We start from the raw sequence: 7,895 nt of genomic DNA, 5'->3' as shown, positions 1-7,895 counted from the left end.
TTATCCATCACTTGCTTGCTCCTCATAGTGGTACCCAGGACCTCTAAGTGCTTGGAGTCATCTCAGGAGTGGTCTCAGGAGTGCTATACCTTGCTCATGAATAATGGCACCAGGCAGGGGTCATCTTGGGCATGGTCTTCCCATTCTCTCCTCCAGGCCTGCATGGCACTTGACTGGTGGTCATCTTAGGCTAGCTCCCTGTCTAGGCCCCATAGCACAGGTCTGGTTGTTGTCTTGGGCTCACATTTTTTGAGGAATGTTAGGGTACTTCTCATTCAGATGTTCACAGCTTAGAACACTGAATGTAGACACAGCCTCTCTCCTCTCTGCCACCTCTGATGCACAAGTGATACAGCTGCCATCCCTGCAACGCCTTAGGGGCAGGGGGCTTGGGTTTTAATGGGGTTACACAGAAGAAGAGCACGTTCCAGTCAGAAAACCTAGTCTACTAAATTTTCTAAATTCTACTAAGAAAGTTCTACTCAAAAAGAAATAATAATAATTCAGTACACTCTTGCTACTACACAAAGTTTATTTCTGCTTCTTAGGAAATCAGTTTATTTCTGCTTCAGTGCGATTCCTTTACTCAGCAGAAACTGCCTAAGATAAACAAGTTTTTATACTACTACCAAGCATGCTGAAGTACACCAGATGCATTTTCCTTCCTTGGAAAAGTGAATATTCAGTTTTAATTTTTCTTCTTAAAAATAGAAATAACTGGACCAGCAGTGGCTAAACATCTACGCACGCATACCCCCATTATATATATATATAAAAGAATTTGGTGTGTGTGTGTATATATATATATATATATATAAATTAGAAATAATTTCATGGGGTTTCCTCAAACTCATAAAAGCAAGATATTATCATTAGAAAATATTTGAGTGGAACTTAAAATAATGATTATTACAAGTATGATACAATAAAGAACCTAATGTATAAAACTGTAATAATTAAGAAAAACTAAACTACACATTATTGTTCTTGTAGCAAAAAGAAAAAAATCTTTTAATCCTAAAATATGTCATAAAGGCTTCATCATTTGTCCATTCAGAAAAAGTTATCAAATTGATATAATAACTTTTTAATAGTTTATATTTACTGGATTTATTCAATATTCGAGACTAGTCCCCGTGACATTTATACAGATGGTTTTTTTTCAGTTTTCCAAATTTTCTTGAGTTGACTATCAGAAACATTTAAAGCAATTCTTGTCTCTTGATGTTAAGCGCGAGTTGCTATAAAACTAATTTTTGCTTTATTTTCATAGGAAAATCAAGTGAAATATTCTGTCATTTCTTAATGGTTTATTTATAAGAATTACACTTGGTATTTTTTAGAAAAAAGAAATAAAAACATTCCTTATAAATTTTAATCCATTTTGATTTTCATCTGGAAAGTGATTTTTCAAATATCTGTTTTGCTTTCATTTCTGGAGTGGAGCTACCTTTTGCTTGGTTTTCATGGAAATGTTTGTATGTGGCCTTACACATGTCTAATTCACATACACAGCAGCAATGCTGCCTATTATTCACTTAATAAGAATTTGGTATAAGGCAGATGAGCTAGATCTGCAGGTAAAGGTGCTTGTGGGCAAGCCTTGCAAACTCAGGTCAATTCTCAAAACTCTGGTAGTAGAAGAACTGAACCTTCTCCAGCACATTGTCCTCTGGCCTCAATACATGCACAGTGGCAGGTCCTACTATCTCCCACAAAATAAATGAATAAAAGCCAAGTATACACAGATGTATATAAAAGTTGATCTTAGTGTTGCACTCATGAAACAAAGATTCTCAAAACCTAATGAGTAGGATGTGGCCATTCTTAATATTTGCTTATGAACTCTGTATGGTCACTTCAAGGGTCAAGAACCCTAAGTTAATCACTTCCACAGTGAGTGTTATTTTAGAGACTGAAAACGTTCTATCACTCTCATTAGATTCATCTCATTTACTAATGTCTAAAGAAATGGTTAAATTAATGTATGTGCCCTCACCCTCCTCCATCACTCTGTCTGGCTTATGACTCAAATGATTCCCCAGAGAAATCATTCTGCACTCATTCCTGAAGCCTTGGTTTGTAACTTTAGATCTCTATAAGCTTACATGATCGAGTCTCACTTTACATGCTCAGTTTAGAGATGATCACACACTGTGATTGCAACTCCCCATGATAATCCAGAACATGTGAGTATAAAGGATTATTATAGAACTAACTCTGTAACCAAAGCATTTTGAAAGATGAAGCTGAGAACATCTCCCAAATATGGACAGTGTCTTCATTACAGAGAGTCTATGTGAGCTATGAGAAGGATATGTGTCTGCTCAGTATTACTGTTAGCCAACTGGCTCCCAGCTCAGTCTTTCTCGGACATCTCTAGTTACAGCTGTATTTGCCTTGGCCAGATAAGTAGTTTTGATCCCTACATAGGCCAGAGATATGAAATGATAATCAAGCAATGGCATCTGTGCATGGACTCTGGGATGTCTCCCTAATATGAGGCCTAGAATCCGTCCCTGTGTATATTTCCTCTACCTCCAGTTGTCTTTGCTCTTGAGCATTGAGGATTTTATTTCTCTTCCTTCTTTCCAGAAAAGCCTCAGTTTGGTTTGAGTCCAAGATGATAAAAATGTGCATCATGTCATAGCTTACTGGACAAGCAATGAGCTCACAACAACAGGCCCAAGGACATAATCCTGAAACTGCCATTGCCAATACTACACTAACTATAGTCACAAATGAGTAAGTGAAATAAATAATGTGAAAGAAAGTATTAAATGGACTCTTAAGTAAAAATATGTAGCCAGTAAAGGTAAAGGCACAGCTCCTGGTGACCTGACATGATCATGTTATTAGAAGAGATGGAATCTATCTCTGTCCTAAAAAACCTCTCTCTCTGAACCATCCCTTGCATCCCATATTCATTGCTCACAGCAGAAGCACTGAGGGAAGACCAACAAACTGAGAGAAGGCTACCTTCCCTCTTTCTTGCCATAGATCTGCTGTGGCCTAAGCTGTCATCCTGCATTTTTGGCCTTAGCAAAAGCTCATGGCAGTGTCATCTCAGGAGGGTACCCGTCAGACTCACTCATTCGGAAGATGAAGGGGGATGATAAAGATGAACCATGACCAATGAGTTTAAAAAAAGTGCTAGCAATCAAAACTCTAAGCACATGATTGTTGAGGATTCTGCCCATGGTTTTCTACATGTGTCCTTCAGGAAGCAGAGCTGGAGAGCTTGTCCACCTCAAGTGTGTGCAGAAGGTGAGCAGTTATCAACTAGACAGCTGTGTCAACAGGCTACTTTGAAAGTAGTTTTACTCTTGCAGGTCAATGTTTCAGGGACTGTGAAGCATTTCCTTCTATCTCCTATACTATGAGACTCTCTTAGCCTTTGGGAATTGGGAGTAGTATGATGCTCTGTTTAGTTCTGATCATACCATCATACCCCTAAATAGTCCGGGTCTATATGCATAGTAAGCATACATATTCAGAAAGCACATTGACAAAATGACCATTTAGGGGGAAATACAATCGCAGATTCTACCTTAAGGCCTATGGCTCTCCAACCCTGAAGTTATTTTGTTTTCCCTGCAATTATAGTATGGGGTATAAAAATCTCTCCTATATAACAGGCATCAAATCAAAACAGAAAACTGTTAGTGACCCCATAACAGTTGTACCGCTATTGCACTATTAGGCATACCTTACCTCTCCCATTAGTATTACATCCTTCAATATCTAGTACTGGATAAGACAGCTAATATCTTTTTCCCCACAAGATCTAATATAACACACTATGGCATTCTGAATGCTAGCCATCAAGGAGGAAGATTTGCAGTGAATTTGAGATTAATTTTTCTGTGTCCTACAGCCAAAGTGAGTGATATCATCCTTAGGTTCTTATCATGCAGGTATTGTGGGTGGTTGCTAAGAACAAAGGACATAGCCTGTACTATTTTGCAAAAGTCTGGTGCCTCTCTCATCAATAACTCCCAGGGAATTAACTCATGCCTTGTACTGCAAATTTCATTAATTTCTACACTGGAATTTTCAGTGAGATTGTGGTTGTCCTTGCAGATCTTCTTCCTCCCTCCTAGGCCCTAATAGAGAACTAAACAAATAAATGATTTAATGATTTCCTTTATTTATATGAAATTGTATACTCTTAATATATGTCTTCACATCTACTTATTGTTAGGCTTATGACATTTGCTATAGATATTTCAGATTTGTCTAAACATCATCTGCATCAGTGAAGATATTTAGACAGTTCTGGTTTTTGTTATAAAAATTGTCTTAATGATTCTCTTTAACCTTGAATCAAGTCTGAATCATGGGAATAAAACAGTTCTGAGCTTGACACATTATTTTTATAAAATATGAAGGCTTTGCATAATTGTGTTTCATTTCTATCCCTAAAATCTATTAACATTAGAATGGTCATTCCTTCAGTGTTTATCAAAGCATACTCATAACACTTTCTATAGTGAGACTTGGGGTTCTTTTGCTTATATTTTAATTCTCCATTTGTGTTAGTATGTTACCTTTTTAAGTAGTGATTGAATCTATTTGGTAGTTGTAAATATATTCATGTTTCCTATTCTGAATTTGCTTTGATGAATTATAATTTATAGAAAATTTATCAATTTTAACTCATTAAAACAAGTATAAAATATGTCCAGTTGGGTTTTTAACTCTGTATAGATTCATTGTGAATTTCACATTATACACTCCAATCGCACTCATCTTCCTGGTGTTCATATCCACTCGCCACCCCTTCAAACTCCCCTCCCAAAATTAAATAAAATAAGATAGAATAAAAAAATCTTGTCCTAGAAGTTGTGGTGTGTCACAGAGTGTCACATAGCATACCCTTGGTCTATACATTTTTATTTGGAAATGTTCATTGCAATGAGTCTTTGGTCTATTTTGAGGTGTCTGGCTTCTTCTGCTTCACTATCTATATTGGAACTTCACCAGAAGTCTTCTCAGACATCTTGTTGTTACCCTGCGTCATAGAAATCCCTTATCATTGGATCTTCAGGATTAGCCCTTTTATATGCTCCAGCAGATCATAGATGTGGGGATGTTAAAGTGGACCAACTCAAAGCCCTGCATCTGAGCTGGGAAGATAGCAAAGTTGGTCTGCTCTCCTGTACCCATACCACAAGGATGCCCTAGTTAGCTCACTCAATACTCCAGCACTGCCCTAGTTAGCTCACTCAATACTGTAGCTGGCAAGGGGGCAAGCTCCTCTCTCCTGCTATCATGTCCTAGGGGCCAACTCACCCAAACCTTCTCTACCAGAGCCAGCTCTACCGTGCTGCCCAAGGAGGGCTCAGGCCAGCTCAGCATGGGACCTCAGGAAGCAGTCCAGACCAGGGACATCTGCATGATCTTTGGTAGTAACAGTAGTCTGGGATATCAACACAAGCCCCTGCTGTCATAGGACCACAGATCCAGACATTCACCCTTCAACCCCTGGCAGTATAGGCATAGATGTTCCCATGACCTCAGCTGGCAGCACCGGACACTCAAATCATCATGTCCCGCCATGACAGCATGACCTTCAGTATTGATATGGTCCCCAGTGGAAGCTCAGATCACATATATCTTATTGACTTTTGTGGTAACTCAGGCCACAGATATCAACACTCTCCAGCTCCAACAGGACCATGGACCCAGACATGGCCCTTGGCAGCAGCCAGGGACAGGACCTCACCAGTGTGCTCTCATATCTGCCTATTCCTTACTGCTATCCAGTCTCCAGTTCTATCTTTCTCCACAGTATATGAAGCCCTTGGTTTCACCTTTTCTTCTATCTCTCCACTTCATACTCCAACTTGCCCATCTTTCTATCACACATTGGTCTACTTTAGTGGCACCTGCCCCAGATCCATGGGTATCTTGATTCTAGCTGCCACAGGCCGGGGCAGGTACTACTAATTGTTTTTTAAAGCCACAATTCAACACTTTTCAATGAAACTTGGGGGAAGGGTACACCAGCAGGATGGCTCACTGGTTTAGCCTGTTAGCCTGTGATCTAAATTCAATCCCTGGAACTGACCCACTGGAAGCAGAGAATGGATTCTTACAAGTTGTCCTCTGACCTCTACATGCACATCACAATACACAGTAAAATTAATGTAAAAAATTTTAAAGGAATTTTTTACTGCATTTATGTATTTATTTGTGGGGTGGTGTACTGTATCATCGTGAGCTTATGGAAGTCAACTTTTGGGAATTAAATCTCTCTTTTTACCATGTAGGTCCAGGGTAAAATGACCTTAAAAAGATCTTAAAAAGATCTTAGTGGCAAGCACCTTTACCCACTAAGCCATCTTGCCTGTCTCTGTTCTAATTTTTAAAAGCTACATCTTACCTTAGTTATAAATTTTCTCATTTATAATATTATACTGAGGCAGCTAGCTAATTAAGGTGATACGCTACTATCCGATGAACTTTTTCTTTTCTTCTATTTTTTTTCTCTCTTTCTTTTTTTTCTAGCCTTGATAAAAGTCATGAGAATCACCTATTTTTCTCTTTTTTTCATATGTCTATGTTTATGGCATGTATTATGTTCATGTGGGGGGGGGCAATCATGTATGCATGTGCATACAGATGTATATGCACATACACAAGGGTCAACATGATTGTAACAAACCAGAGATTGATGTCAAGTGTCTTCTTTGATTGTTTCCCACCTTGCATATTAATGGAAGATCTCACACTTGAATCAGAGCTTGCCAAGTTAGCTATTCTTGGTAGCCATCATGTTTCAGTTATTCTATCTCCACCTTCCCTGTGTTGGGACTACAAGTAGGCCACTATGCCCATTTGGCATTTGTACAAAATAGGGGTATTTCAAACTCTTATCCTCATGCTTTCTCAGTGTGTTGGTCAGGGTTTGACAAATTAACATACACTAGAGTCATTTGAGAAAATATCACCATCAGGTTGGTCTGTAAACAAATCTGTGGGTTATTTCCTTGATTCATTGTTGTGGAAGGTCTGAGCCCACTGTGGATGGTGCTATCCCTGGGAAGGTGGTCATGAAATATATGAGAAAGCAAACTGGATAAGCTAGAGAGAGCAAGCCAGTGAGCATCACTCAGTTGATTTGACTGGATTTTGTCTTCTCTATGCAACTTTTGGGTACAACATCCTGTTCATATGTAAACAACTCAGCTGGGTGTTTTGATTGTTCCCTAACGCTAAAAGTCTCATTACCCTCCTTGGTCCAGTTTTCCCTTAAACTCTCTCCAGCTAGGACCAAAGTCTAAACAAGGGCTAGCAAACACCCCCATAATATCACAGGGCATTTTTTTAAGTTTTTATCTTGGTCTTTCACAGCCTGATTGATGCAGAATAGTGGCTTGCATCTGGACATACCACACCAGGCCAAAGCAGTTCCACATGGAAGAGGTTTCCTGGGGACAAAGAAGGGAAAGAGAGAAAGACATAGGGGAAAAGGGGGCAAAAGTGGGGAAAGGTCTCTTTTTTATATAGGCTATGAAGCAACCTGTATGAAGGTAAGTGTGGGACGTGGACTCTGGGAAGGTATGTGGTTGTCATATCAACAGGTGCCACCTATGTGTGACATCCTGAGTTTGGAGACAGTCTGCAAAGCTGGTCTTTTGATGGCAACACTGATGCAGGTGGATTTTAAGTCCTAGGCAACAAGCCTTCAAACACAATTCACTTCACAAACTGTCACCATCAACTGTGCCAATCAAGGTGAAAAAGAAAAGAGAAAATCTATACAGAGTTCAACAGCACTTTGCTGTCTCAGCATAGAAGTGACATTTGTCCCTTTAGTAATGTTCTAGAAGTTAGTAGCATCCATGTGATACTTCGAATTATCACTCTTCTCTATATCAATGAAATTA

General features: G+C 39.1%; 1 non-coding gene across 1 annotated transcript; it reads right to left on the bottom strand.

The window, feature by feature from the left end:
- Positions 1–255: 255 nt before the first annotated feature.
- On the bottom strand, positions 256–385 carry LOC127679546 (small nucleolar RNA SNORA17). Its single transcript, XR_007976845.1, has one exon. It is a non-coding gene; the product is annotated as a small nucleolar RNA SNORA17 (small nucleolar RNA).
- Between the last annotated feature and the right edge of the window lie 7,510 nt (positions 386–7,895).

Source organism: Apodemus sylvaticus, chromosome 2, assembly GCF_947179515.1.
Source record: "Apodemus sylvaticus chromosome 2, mApoSyl1.1, whole genome shotgun sequence".
Lineage (NCBI taxonomy): Eukaryota > Metazoa > Chordata > Mammalia > Rodentia > Muridae > Apodemus > Apodemus sylvaticus.
The sequence above is the reverse complement of the archived record's forward strand: the minus strand, read 5'-3'. Positions and strand labels throughout refer to the sequence as shown.